Genomic DNA, 15,423 nt, shown 5'->3' on the forward strand with positions numbered 1-15,423 from the left:
CACTACCAGCACCTGTCTGGCCTGCACTGCTCCCCTATTTCTCTCCTTACTGGAGCAGTCACTCCTCCGGCTTTCAGAGGACATGCCTGGCTGCAGCAGTGCTACCCCTGTACTGGCACCCCCCTCATCTGCCAACTTAACAAACTTATTGGGGTGTGCCAGATCAGGACTAGACTCCCTGACACTCTTCCCTCTACCCGGCCTTCTGTCACCCAGCTTGCTGCTCCACTGTCCTGCAGCTCCATCCTACCATCCCCCCTCATCTATCCCACTGAGCGTCTGCTCAGTGAGCAGAAGACTCCTTTCCATGTTGTCAATGGATCTCAGTGTTGCCAGCTGCACATGTAGATCCAGAATCTGGGCTTCCAAATGCACAACATGCTCACATCTCATACACCAGTATGCACCCTCGACCGGCTGCTCAAGGACTGCATACATGTGGCAAGATGTGCACTGGATGACATTAACAATAGTGGAACATATTTCCTAATGGGGATTGCACCAGACAAAAAAGCTAAATAAAAAATAAATGCAAAGTGTTAATAAAATACAGACAGCAATTCAGTAATTCCTCCCTTGGAAACTCCCTGAATCCAAAGTCACTGAATCACAAGTCACACACCGCCGTTCGCACTTACGCTCAGTTCACACTCGCTAAGCTGAAGATTTAAAGAGATTTTTTTTCTTTTTCCCCTCAGCAGCAATACACCTTGCTGTTCAATGCACTTCCAAAAAGGCTGGATCTGGATCATTGACTTCTCACCTGGAGCCTAAGGCAAATCCTTGCGTAGGGGGTGAATCCAGAGTTCAAGAGACGACCGATAATGGGGTGAGCTGAAAATCTTTTCTTTACTGTTTTCATCATCGTAAATGTGCCACATCATTGTATATGTCCCCTATCATTGTATATGTCATCCCATCATTGTATATGCGCTCCCATGCTGGTATATGTCCCCCATCATTGTATATGTACCCCCCATCCTGGTATATGTCCCCATCACTGTATACAGGTCCTTCTCAAAAAATTAGCATATAGTGTTAAATTTCATTATTTACCATAATGTAATGATTACAATTAAACTTTCATATATTATAGATTCATTATCCACCAACTGAAATTTGTCAGGTCTTTTATTGTTTTAATACTGATGATTTTGGCATACAACTCCTGATAACCCAAAAAACCTGTCTCAATAAATTAGCATATCAAGAAAAGGTTCTCTAAACGACCTATTACCCTAATCTTCTGAATCAACTAATTAACTCTAAACACATTCAAAAGATACCTGAGGCTTTTATAAACTCCCTGCCTGGTTCATTACTCAAAACCCCCATCATGGGTAAGACTAGCGACCTGACAGATGTCAAGAAGGCCATCATTGACACCCTCAAGCAAGAGGGTAAGACCCAGAAAGAAATTTCTCAACAAATAGGCTGTTCCCAGAGTGCTGTATCAAGGCACCTCAATGGTAAGTCTGTTGGAAGGAAACAATGTGGCAGAAAACGCTGTACAACGAGAAGAGGAGACCGGACCCTGAGGAAGATTGTGGAGAAGGACCGATTCCAGACCTTGGGGAACCTGAGGAAGCAGTGGACTGAGTCTGGTGTGGAAACATCCAGAGCCACCGTGCACAGGCGTGTGCAGGAAATGGGCTACAGGTGCCGCATTCCCCAGGTAAAGCCACTTTTGAGCTACAGAGAAGCAGCACTGGACTGTTGCTAAGTGGTCCCAAGTACTTTTTTCTGATGAAAGCAAATTTTGCATGTCATTCGGAAATCAAGGTGCCAGAGTCTGGAGGAAGACTGGGGAGAAGGAAATGGCAAAATGCCTGAAGTCCAGTGTCAAGTACCCACAGTCAGTGATGGTGTGGTGTGCCATGTCAGCTGCTGGTGTTGGTCCACTGTGTTTCATCAAGGGCAGGGTCAATGCAGCTAGCTATCAGGAGATTTTGGAGCACTTCATGCTTCCATCGGCTGAAATGCTTTATGGAGATGAAGATTTCATTTTTCAGCACGACCTGGCACCTGCTCACAGTGCCAAAACCACTGGTAAATGGTTTACTGACCATGGTATTACTGTGCTCAATTGGCCTGCCAACTCTCCTGACCTGAACCCCATAGAGAATCTGTGGGATATTGTGAAGAGAAAGTTGAGAGACGCAAGACCCAACACTCTGGATGAGCTTAAGGCCGCTATTGAAGCATTCAGGGCCTCCATAACATCTCAGCAGTGTCACAGGCTGATTGCCCCCATGCCACGCCGCATTGAAGCAGTCATTTCTGCCAAAGAATTCCCGACCAAGTATTGAGTGCATAACTGAACATTATTATTTGTTGGTTTTTTTGTTTGTTATTAAAAAACACTTTTATTTGATTGGATGGGTGAAATATGCTAATTTATTGAGACAGGTTTTTTGGGTTATCAGGAGTTGTATGCCAAAATCATCAGTATTAAAACAATAAAAGACCTGACAAGTTTCAGTTGGTGGATAATGAATCTATAATATATGAAAGTTTAATTGTAATCATTACATTATGGTAAATAATGAAATTTAACACTATATGCAAATTTTTTGAGAAGGACCTGTATGTGCCCCATCATCATATATGCGCCCCCATCATCGTATATGTCCCCCATCATTGTAAATCGTATATGCACCCCCATCCTGTGATATATATCCCCATCATTTTATATGCATCCCAATTGTGGTACATGTCCCACATCAATGTATATGCGCCCCCATCATGTCATATGTTCCCATCATTGTATACTGTATGTGCCCCTATCCTGGTATATGTCCGCCATCCTACTGTTACTCATCTTCCTTCCTCTCTGCCGAGGCGCCTTGTCGTCTTCTGAAGCTGGAAGTTGATTTCAGCATCCAAACGATGGGGGCGCATGACAACACTGCCATGCGCCCAGTCACGTGTATGCCGACATCATCTGTTGGCCTCTGATTGGCCAGCAGCATGTATTGCCACGCACGAACCCTGCAAGTTCGTGCACTGCAATACACTTCAGCTGGATGTATGCCAGATTATAGAGATCCAGCTGAAGTAGGGGCCATTGCAGCCGAACGGCGATGGCGCACATGACCACAGGGAGTGATCTGTGTGCCCCCTCTGGCACGCATGCCATAGGTTCGCCAAAGCTGCCCTAACAGCTGATGGCTCCATATTAGGGGAAAAATTCCTTCCTGACTTCACATATGGCAATCAGATTAGTTCCCTGGATCAATGTCCCATCATAGAATCTAGTACCCATAACTTGTAATATTACATTTTTCAATAAAAGTCACAAAGGCCCTGTTATAAGGTTGCTCATAGTCTTCATTTTTCCAAATTGAATAATCCCAAGTTTAACTTCTTAACGACTGATATACCTTTTAACGGCGGCTGTTAAGGTGCATTATTCCTCAGCGCTGCTTTTTAACAAAGCTGTGCATTAAGTGAATAGCGCCTTCCCGTGGCTTAAATTCCCATGGATAACAGCTGTGAATGACACCTGATGCACTGCGTTTTCAGCCCCGGTCAGTTTTTAAACTGATCGGGGCCGATTAACCTCTTAAATTCCGTTGTCAATCACGGTATCTAAGTGGTTAAAAGGGGGTTAAAAGACCCCCTTTGGTAGGATAGACCACACGTGCCTATTGTTGCCATCTGATGATCCCAGGGTACGGTGACCTGAAAGATCCTGCTATAAGGCGGCTCTTACAGGCTCTGTAAGTGAGCCACTGATAGGTCTCCGGCACTGCAGTACACGAGTACTGCAGTGCATGAGACCCGCAATCAAAGTAAAAAAATATACAGAATATACATGTCCCATAGTGGGACTCAGGCCGGGATCACACACAGCGAGATACGGCCGAGTCTCACAGGTTAAAACCAAGCTCTGGCACCGGCACTCCAGAGCGGAGCGTGTGGCCGTATAGCAATACATGGAGCTGCATGCTCCAATCCGGAGGGTTGGTGCCAGAGCTTGTTTTTAACCTGCGAGACTCAGCCGTATCTCGCTGTAGTGTGACTCCAGCCTAGGTGGAAGAAAAAGTAGAAAAAAAAGTTACTTAAAATATATAATAAACAACACACACAAAAGAGCAAACAAAACCACTAAAAAATGTGATCCCAGACTTATTCTGGAAGTGATTAAAATTTTTTATCTACCCTAAAATGTTACCAACAAAAACCCTAACTTATCCAGCACAGAGCTAGCCTCTACTCATCTGTCACTGGAAATATCGGTTGTTCCCACGTTACTAACAGTAGTTTCCGACAACATATAGGGAATCACCACGTTCGGGAGAAAATGCTCAATAAATTGTTGGGTCCAATTTCACCTATTAACCCTTGTGTAACTGACAAATTTGCAGAAAATAAATAAAAACCTTTTTACCACTAAAATGTTGTATTTCACATCCCAATTTAATAAAATTCACCCGATGTCACTGTTCTATAGGGGAGATCGTCGTGGGACACTTGTTATTAATTGGACTACGGCGGACAGGTAATATACTGTTTATTATTTTACGTTTTGAAAAAAAACGGATCTGTTATTTCCACCGGATCCATTTTTTTTTCCGCCTGATCCGTTTTTTTTCCGCAGGATCCGTTTTTTCTCGCTGGATCAGTTTTTTTCCGCCGGATCCATTTTTTTCAAAACTCGCCGGATTGTGCCTGATGGCAAAAACCTGATGTGTGAAAGCAGCCAGATATATGGATAGATATACAGTGCCTACAAGTAGTATTCAACCCCCTCCAGATTTAGCAGGTTTAATAAGATGCAAATAAGTTAGAGCCTTCAAACTTCAAACAAGAGCAGGATTTATTAACAGATGCATAAATCTTACAAACCAAAAAGTTTTGTTGCTCTGTTAAATTTTTATAAATTTTAAACATAAAAGTGTGGGTCAATTATTATTCAACCCCTAGGTTTAATATATTGTGGAATAACCTTTGTTTGCAATTACAGCTAATAATCGTCTTTTATAAGACCTGATCAGGCCAGCACAGGTCTCTGGAGTTATCTTGGCCCACTCCTCCATGCAGATCTTCTCCAAGTTATCTAGGTTCTTTGGGTGTCTCATGTGGACTTTAATCTTGAGCTCCTTCCACAAGTTTTCAATTGGGTTAAGGTCAGGAGACTGACTAGGCCACTGCAACACCTTGATTTTTTGCCTCTTGAACCAGGCCTTGGATTTCTTGGCAGTGTGCTTTGGGTCGTTGTCTTGTTGGAAGATGAAATGACGACCCATCTTAAGATCCTTGATGGAGGAGCGGAGGTTCTTGGCCAAAATCTCCAGGTAGGCCGTGCTATCCATCTTCCCATGGATGCGGACCAGATGGCCAGGCCCCTTGGCTGAGAAACAGCCCCACAGCATGATGCTGCCACCACCATGCTTGACTGTTGGGATGGTATTCTTGGGGTCGTATGCAGTGCCATCCAGTCTCCAAATGTCACATGTGTGGTTGGCACCAAAGATCTCGATCTTGGCCTCATCAGACCATAGAACCTTGAACCAGTCAGTCTCAGAGTCCTCCAAGTGATCATGAGCAAACTGTAGACGAGGATTGACATGACGCTTTGAAAGTAAAGGTACCTTACGGGCTCGTCTGGAACGGAGACCATTGCGGTGGAGTACGTTACTTATGGTATTGACTGAAACCAATGTCCCCACTGCCATGAGATCTTCCCGGAGCTCCTTCCTTGTTGTCCTTGGGTTAGCCTTGACTCTTCGGACAAGCCTGGCCTCGGCACGGGAGGAAACTTTCAAAGGCTGTCCAGGCCGTGGAAGGCTAACAGTAGTTCCATAAGCCTTCCACTTCCGGATGATGCTCCCAACAGTGGAGACAGGTAGGCCCAACTCCTTGGAAAGGGTTTTGTACCCCTTGCCAGCCTTGTGACCCTCCACGATCTTGTCTCTGATGGCCTTGGAATGCTCCTTTGTCTTTCCCATGTTGACCATGTATGAGTGCTGTTCACAAGTTTGGGGAGGGTCTTAAATAGTCAGAAAAGGCTAGAAAAAGAGATAATTAATCCAAACATGTGAAGCTCATTGTTCTTTGTGCCTGAACTACTTCTTAATACTTTAGGGGAACCAAACAGAATTCTGGTGGGTTGAGGGGTTGAATAATAAATGACCCTCTGAAAAGACTTTTCACAATTTAAAAAAAAAATAAACAAAGAAATAACATTCTTTTTTGCTGCAGTGCATTTCACACTTCCAGGCTGATCTACAGTCCAAATGTCACAATGCCAAGTTAATTCCAAATGTGCAAACCTGCTAAATCTGCAGGGGGTTGAATACTACTTGTAGGAACTGTATCTATGTATCTATAGATATATCTATCTATAAATATATTTATAGATAGATATATCCATAGATATGTAATAGAAAGGCCAATGTTTCTAAGGCTACTTTCACAATTGCGTTTTTAGCAATCCGTCGCAATTCGTCATTTTGGGAAAAAAACCGGATCCTGCAAATGTGCTCGCAGGATACGTTTTTTTTACCCATAAACTTGTATTAGCGACGGATCGTGACAGATAGCCACACATCGCGTCCGTCGTGCAACGGATCCGTCGTGTTTTGGCGGACCGTCAGCACGAAAAAACATTCAAGTGAACGTTTTTTTGTCCGTCGCGTTTGCCATTTTCTACCGCCCATGCGTGGCAGAAACTCCGCCCCCTCCTTCAGAATGGGCAGCGGATACGTTGAAAAACTGCATCTGCTGCGCACCTTGTGCGCAAATTTCACAACGTGCGTCGGTACGTCGGCCCGACGCATAGCGATGGACCCATACTGACGCAAGTGTGAAAAAGGTCTTAATGAGCGTTGAATTTAAAAAAAGGGAAAGAAATGGCTTGGGCTCTCGCGCAATTTTCTGCGCCAGAGGGGGAAAGCTGATGGCCGGGGGCCAATATTTCTAGCCTGCTATGAATATCAGCCCGCAGCTGTCTGCGTAGCCTTTACTGGCTATTAAAATAGGGGGACCCCCCCAAAAAATGACATGGGGTCCCCCTATATTTTATAGCCACAAAGGCTACGCAGACAGCTGCGGGCTGATATTCATAGCCTAGAGAGGGGCCATGGATATTGGCCCCCCCCGGCTACAAATACCAGTCCACAGCTGCCCCAGAAATGACGCATCTGTGAGATGCACCAATTCCGGCACTTAGCCCCTCTCTTCTCACTCCCGTGTAGCGGTGGTATATGGGGTAATAAGGAGTTAATGTCACCTTTCTATTGTAAGGTGACATTAAGCCGGGTTAATAACGGAGAGGCATCAATAAGAAGCCTATCCATTATTAATCCAATAGTAATAAAGGGTTAATAAAACACGCACACATTAGGAAAAAAGTATTTTAATATTCTTCATTTAACCATACTTACCATACTTCAGCGCCTGCAAAAACCATAAATAATAAACAGTATATTACCTGTCCGCCGTGGTCCAATTAATAACGAGTGTCCCACGACGATCTCCCCTATAGAACAGTGACATCGGGTGATGTCACTGCTCTATAGGACCCTCAGTGACACACTGACAGGAGACAATGGCTCCTGCAGTGCATCACTGAGGTTACTATAGTTCAAAGTCTCACTTTATGGCAATTGCTGCGTGGGAAAATTTCTCACACAGCAATGCCAAAAGTGAGAATAGTGACTATTTTTTTACAGCGGCGGAGGAATACAGTGTGGAAGGATACTTTCCTCCCTTGTAGTCCCATCGGACGATGCCTGCACACACGCACAGAGCCCCAGCAGCCCGCACAGAGCCCTGGCAGCCTGCACAGAGCCCCGGCAGCCCGTACAGAGCCCCGGGAGGCCCGCACTGAGCCCCGGCAGTCCGCACAGAGCCCCGGCAGCCAGCACAGAGCCCCGGCAGCCCGCACAGAGCCCCGGCAGGCCTGTACAGATCCCCGGCAGGCCCGCACAGACCCCACCCGCACACACAGACACGCACAGTGTTCGCCCATGCACTGCCCACACTCTTCCCCCCCCCGGAACAGGATGTAGAAGGACAGAAAGGGCTTATTTACATTCTGATATTTGTGTCCCATTGACTTGCATTGGTATCTGGTATCGGTATCGGCGATATCCGATATTTTTTGGATATCGGCCGATCCAATCCGATACCGATACTTCTGGATATCGGAAGGTATCGCTCAACACTACATGCGGCATATCGCTGCCCTCAAAAGAATGTGGTTAACAAACTGTGGGTTCACTTTTTCATTTTACCCCTTGCAAAAGTGAAAAATATGAGGCTAAAGCAACATTTTCATGAAAAAAAATGAAAATTTTCAATTTCACAACCTAATGTTATTAAATTCTATGTAATACATGTGAGTTAAAAAAGGTCACTATACCCATGGATAAAATACTTGTGAGGTGCAGTTTCCAAAATGGGGTCACTTGTGTTTTTTTCTGTTTAGGTACATCAGGGGCTTTGTAAATGCAACATGGTGCCCTCTTTTGTGTTCCAAAATTGAAATAGTGCTCCTTCCCTTCTGAGCCCTACTGTTTGACCAAATAGAGATTTTTGACCACATGTTGGGTATCACCACACTCAGACGAAACTGGAAAACAAATTGTGGGGTCCATTATCCTGTGCTATCTCTTGTAAAAGTGGAAAATTGAGAGTAAAGCAACATTTTAGTGAACAAAATGAAAAATTTCAGTATGACGACCTAATGTTATCAAATTCTGTATAATACCGGTGAGTTCAAAATGTTTGCTATATGCCTGGATAAAATCCTTGAGGGATGTAGTTTTCAAGATTGGGTGACTTGTGGGGGCTTTATGCTGTTTAGGCATCTTAACTAGTGTTGAGCCACCTCCCTAGTGTTCGGGTTCAGTTCGGTTTGGTTCGAACAGGGAGGTGTTCGCCGAACTGTTCGTCGAACGTTCGACGAACACCGTCGAACCCCATTGAAACCAATGGCAGGCAAGCACAAACACATACAAACACATGGAAAACACATAGAAAACACCTTCAAAGGTGTCCAAAAGCTGGCAAACTGCTCAGAAGACACAACAAACATGGAAAAGTCACAACTACATATAGTTATGCGAAAAGAAAAGAGGTGGAGGAGTAAAAGGAGGAGGAGACACAGATATAGGCATGTCATGCCCTTCTAAAATCAAGAAAGGCTGGAGTAAAAATCGAAACTCACTCTACCAACACCCAGACATCTTGACAAAAAAAATAAATATCTTTAGGTAGAATGGCAGCGGGTCCATTCAGAACACTTTCCTTAGAAGATGTAGTGGTACCCCCGTTGGGACTTGTGCCAAAAAATGAACTCAATACATTCAGACTAATCCACCATTTGTCATATCCAAGGGGCAGGTCAGTAAACGACAACATCGACGCGGAACCAAGTACAGTACTATGTACTTTACCTCCTTTGATGAGGCAATCAGGCGGGTCAAGAAGTTGGGAAGGGGCACCCTAATGGCCAAAACAGACATTGAGGGGGCGTTTCGGTTACTACCTGTGCCTCCGAATAGTGTCCTCCCCTTGGGCTGCTTCTGTGAAGGAGCATACTACATAGATCGCTGTTTGTCCATGGGGTGCTCCATATCCTGCTCACTATTTGAGGCGTTTAGTTGCTTCCTCGAATGTGTCGTCATGGACATTTGTAAGGCGGCACATATTATCCATTACCTCGACGACTTCTTATGCCTGGGCCCTTAAAGATTCGCCACAGTGTGTAAACACGCGGTAGTCCACCTGTGAGAAGGAGAGAGCTGGAGGGAGAGTGGACACCCCAGAGCCGAGGGGTTAGATTGAGAAAGAAAGAAGGCGGTGTAGCTTGCTTCATGGGTGGGGTACTCTGCTGAGTAGCAGAAATTGCTACTAGGCCCAAAGGGATTTCCTGGGCCAAATGCAGTTAAAAAATAGTACTTAGGTAAACAGGCGGTGTAGCTTGCTTCATGGGTGGGATACGCTGCTGAATTGCACCAAATTCTACTAGGCCCAAAATGATTTCCTGGGCTAGGTGCCGTTAAAAAATAGTACTTAGGTAAACAGGCGGTGTAGCTTGCTTCATGGGTGGGGTACTCTGCTGAGTAGCACAAAATGCTATTAGGTACAAAACAATTTCCTAGGCTAGATGCAGTTAAAAATTAGTAAATAGATCAACAGGTGGTGTAGCTTGCTTCATGGGTGGGGTACGCTGCTGAGTATCACTAAATTCTACCAGGCCCAACAGGATTTCCTGGGCTAGATGCCATTCCAAAATAGTAGTTAGGTAAACAGGCGGTGTAGCTTGCTTCATGGGTGGGGTGTGCTGCTGAGTATCACTAAATTCTACTAGGCCCAAACGGATTTCCTGGGCTAGATGCCGTTACAAAATAGTAGTTAGGTAAACAGGCGGTGTAGCTTGCTTCATGGGTGGGGTACGCTGCTGAGTTGCACCAAATTCTACTAGGCCCAAACGGATTTCCTGGGCTAGATGCCGTTAAAAAATAGTACTTAGGTAAACAGGCAGTGTAGCTTGCTTCATGGGTGGGGTACTCTGCTGAGTAGCACAACATGCTATTAGGTACAAAATGATTTCCTGGGCTAGATGCCGTTAAAAAATAGTACTTAGGTAAACAGGCGGTGTAGCTTGCTCCATGGGGGGGGGGGTACACTGCTGTGTAGCACCAAATTCTATTAGGCCCAAAAGGATTTCCTGGGCTACATGCCATTAAAAATAGTACTTAGGTAAACAGGCGGTGGGTGGCTGGGCTACTCTGCTGACTAGCAGACACTGAAGCTTTGGAGCAGACCTCTGAATCCCAGGCCATAATATGAGGAAACAGCTCTGCAGACGACCCCACCCACCTGGAATTGACGATGGCAACGTCATGTAAAACCCAGCAAGGGGACTAAATAAAAGAGTCTCCATTTTTTCCAAAAATTCGGCCACAGACATTACTTAAGTGGCATCAATTTCGCCCGAGTTTTTTAAAACGGTTGGTGAGGTGATTTTCAAAAATCATCAAGCTTTTAATCTCCCCAAGATGACACAAGGGTAGAAAAGTCCTTGTGGATCCAGGATTTGTTCATCTTCATTAACGTTAGTCTGTCTACATTGTCACTGGACAGCCGCGTGCGCATATCTGTCAGCACACCACCAGCAGCACTGAACACACGTTCAGAGAGAACGCTGGCTGCGGGGCACGACAAGATCTCCAAGGCGTGAGTGTCGAGCTCAGGCCATTTTTCAAGATTGGAAGCCCAAAATGAGCAAGGGTCCAGTTCCATAGTCATGGCATCGATGTTAACTTGGAGATACTCTTGTACCATCCTCTCTAGGCGTTGGCTGTGCGTCAGACTTCTTGTCTCCTGTGGCCTTGCAATGGATGGTCTAAAAAAATCTTGAAACGATTGTAAAAAATTGCTGTTACCACCAGATACGATGTTACTGTTACGGTTTGAGTGATGACTCGATAGTCCCACCGTTGGCAAGTTAGAACTCAGAGATTGACTACGTGCACCACTGGTGTTTTGTGGAAAAGCAGATGTTAGATTCTGTAACAGTCTCTGCTGATACTCCTGCATGCGTGAATCCCTTTCTATGGCAGGAATTATTTCGCCAAATTTGCTTTTGTACCGAGGATCTAACAGTGTGGCAACCCAGTAGTTGGCATTACTTCGGATTCTGACAATCCGAGGGTCATGTTGCAGGTAGTGCACCAAGAAGGCACTCATGTGTCTTGCGCATCCAGGAGGACCAAGTCCTTGTTATCTTGGTGGTGGCGAGGTGAGAATCATGCTTCCTTCGTCTGCCCTCTCCCCCCAACCTCGCACAACAGAAATTTGATCAAGGTCTCCCTCATCTGATGAGTCTTCCATGCCCAGCGCCAGTTCGTCCTCCACTTCTTCCTCGCATCATGCACCTTCCTCAACAGTTTGGCAGCTACCATGTGCCCTTGGTAACCCCTCTCCCCCAGCCTCCAATGTCAGCCGCCTTGGTGCTGCCAACCTTCTTGACCTTGGAGATATGATCCCTTCCGCATATGACTCCTCCTGTTCCTCCTCCTCCTCCTCTTGTTCCACCACCTGACTCCGAACACTGTGTAAGGTGTGCTCCAGCATGTAAATCACCGGAATGGTCATGCTGATAATGGCATCGTCAGCACTAAACATCTTCGTTGCTATTTCAAAACTGTGCAGAAGGGTGCATAGGTCCCTGATCTGAGACCACTCCTGCAGCGTGATTTGCCCCACCTCTTGATCTCGTTGGCCCAGGCTATACGTCATAACGTATTGCACCAGGGCTCGTCGGTGCTGCCACAGTCGCTGCAACATATGCAGAGTTGAATTCCACTGTGTGGGCACATCGTATTTCAGCCGGTGAACTGGCAGGCCCAACGACTTCTGTAGAGATGCAAGTCGTCGGGCTGCGGGATGCAAACGGCGTAAGTGAGCATACAGCGACCGTGCCCTCTGCAGAAACCCATTTAGTCCGGGATAGTGGGATAAAAATTGCTGGACAACCAGGTTCAAAACATGAGCCATACAAGGCATGTGTGTGACATTGCCCCGGCGAAGGGCCTCACCCAGGTTTGTAGCATTGTCGCACACAGCCTTCCCTGGCTTCAGGTTGAGTGGAGACAACCATTGATGGAACTCGGTCTCCAAAGCTGACCACAACTCCTCTGCTGTGTGACTCACATTTCCCAGACATTACAATGTAAACACTGCCTGATGCCGTTGAGCCCTGGTGACAGCATAGTGAGGAGGTGTGCAGGATTCCCTCTGCGCAGTTACAACGTGGGTGGCATTACCAGACAGGCTTTGGGTGCAGGTGGAGGACCGAGAAGAGGTTGAGGAGGCAGAAGCAGTGGAGGAACTTCTAGATACAGAGGATCGATGAGCAACTCGTGGCGACGGCAAGACTTGGACAACAGCCCCTTCCTTCTCCTGATGTCGCCGTAGTTACCCAGTGCCCAGTCACCGACATGTAACGCCCCTGTCCATGTCTACTCGTCCAAGTGTCTGTGGTGAAATGCACCCTGTCGCACACAGAGTTTCTCAAGGAAGCAGTGATGTTGTGTGCGACATGCTGGTGTAGCGCAGGCACAGCTTTCTTTGAGAAGTAGAGGCGACTGGGTATCTGGTACTGGGGCACTGCGACTGACATAAGGTCTCGAAAATCCTCTGTGTCCACCAGGCGGAAAGGCAGCATTTCTATAGCCAACAGCTTGCTGATGGAGAAATTCAACCTCTTAGCTTTGTCATGGCTAGGAGGAAATGGTCTTTTACTTGTCCACATCTGAGGGACTGAGGGCTGGCTGCCGTGCTTAGACAGAGTTGAGTAGGGTGCCCCCGGCAAACTGCTGGTCTGTCAGGAAGGTGCAGGCGGAGATGTTATGTTGCCTTGATCAAAATGTGGTGTCGATGTCAGAGAGCGCTCAACACCAGCAGGTGTTCCCACTAGCAAATGTCCTGACGACCTGCCAATCACACCAGCTGTTGCGGGTAAAGAGGTGGAAGGTCTGCATCCAAAACTATGTGCGACTGCTGTCCCCACAGTCACAGAGGATGAAGAGGACGCGGATGCACTTGATGGGGCAGACGGTGGTTGACCCGGTCCACTAGGCTGCATTGTAGCACAGTGTGCTTCCCACTGCAACTTATGCCTCATATCCATGTGACGGTTCATGCATGAAGTACTCAAGCTAGTGATTTTTTGGCTTCTACTGAGATTTTGTTGACAAATCTTACAGACAACATGAGTTGGGTCATCCTTTGCGATGTCAAAATATGCCCAGGCTATGCAAGGCTTAGAGCCTGTGCGACCTGAAGAGCCACCACGACTTCTGGTCTGAGGCACAGTTGGGGTTGAGGATGCAGTTGTTGACGTGCTTCCAGTACTCCGTCTCGTCGTCAGACTCGTCACTAGCATCCTCCTCCACCTCCTCTACTGACCTCATGGACTGGCGGACTGGGGGTTGACAGTAAGTGGGGTCTACAACCTTATCATCATCATCCTGTGTGTTCTCACACCTGTCGTCCTCAGAGCCAACCTCTTCCTGCCCCGATCGAAAAGTCAAGTTTTCGTTCCAATCAGGTATCTCAGTCTCATCATCATCTTCCTCATTGTCTCCACCAACAGGAGTTACAGTTTGGGAACGAGGGTCTACATTATGCTCAGAACCTTCTTCATCTGGATCTGGATCCGACTCACAAAGATTCTGGGCATCAGGGCAGATCATTTCCTCGTCTGGATTCACAGAAGCTCTGGAGCAGACCTCTGATTCCCAGGCTATAGTATGCGTAACATAAAAAGATAATATACTAGCGAAAAAAGGAGCATAGACACCAAAACGTATGGAAAATATATATAAATGTTTTATTTAGTTCTCAGTATCAAAAAAATAACATACACACAAATATACACATGACAGAATACATAAAAAAATTTCCAAATCGTGGAGAGGAGGAAAAGCCAACCAGTACACTAAATGTTAGGACACACATCCATGAAAAGACCTGGGTAAGTATCAAACGGTCCCTGAGTTAAACATGATCCTACAATGAGGAATCATTCCTTGGAGACCATAGCCTCATATTCTCATATAAATCATGTTTGTACATAACAATGAGGAAAAATAAACTCACCCATAGTAAGTCCGGACTCCTGTGTGGCCTTCCCACAACCCCTGACGCGCGTTTCGCTTAATTGCTTTCTCAAAGGGGGAGTGATATCAGGCCTTTTCATGGATGTGTGTCCTACCATTTAGTGTACTGGTTGCCTTTTCCTCCTCTCCACGTGTTGGAATTTTTTATGTATTCTGTCATGTGTATATTTGTGTGTATGTTATTTTTTTTGATACTGAGACCGAAATAAATCATTTATATATATTTTTTATATGTTTTGGTGTCTATTTTCCCTTTTTCGCTAGTATATTGTTCTAAATGAGGAAGTGACACTCCTTTATATATTTTTTGCCTATATTTGGGAGAGCTTTTACATTGAATATGTTCTCGGCCACTTACGTTGTTACGTGCTTATCGATTACTGTATTTGTATAGTATGCGTAAACAGCTCTACAGACTCAACCATGTGTGCTACCCCATGCTCAGACGGGCAGCTGGAGACTTGGGGGCTGTGAGGAAGTAAGTGCGATTGGGGTGACAACTCTGAGGACTGGAGTAGTTGTGATGTTGAAGTAGACATGGAGGAGAGCCCACTTGAACGAGCACTCCGTTCAAGCACCTGCTGTTTTGGTGCCTCATCCGGAATTTTTGGCGATGCTTGTAGCGATGGTCGTAAGAAAGGGATCATATCAGATTGTCCACGAAAAGAAGTAGACATCTTACTTTTGCTGGAAGATGGTCTTTCTTCTGCAGATGTTACTGTTGCTTTACCACCTACCCCACAGACATAACCTTTCCAACACGTCTATTCCCCTTTCCACC

General features: G+C 45.9%; 1 protein-coding gene across 1 annotated transcript in view; it reads right to left on the reverse strand.

The window, feature by feature from the left end:
• The window catches only part of LOC138671666 (LON peptidase N-terminal domain and RING finger protein 2-like), a 96,142-nt gene that overhangs the window by 14,426 nt on the left and 66,293 nt on the right, over positions 1-15,423 (reverse strand). The window lies entirely within an intron of this gene.

This window comes from Ranitomeya imitator, chromosome 3, assembly GCF_032444005.1.
Source record: "Ranitomeya imitator isolate aRanImi1 chromosome 3, aRanImi1.pri, whole genome shotgun sequence".
In the NCBI taxonomy this organism is placed as follows: domain Eukaryota; kingdom Metazoa; phylum Chordata; class Amphibia; order Anura; family Dendrobatidae; genus Ranitomeya; species Ranitomeya imitator.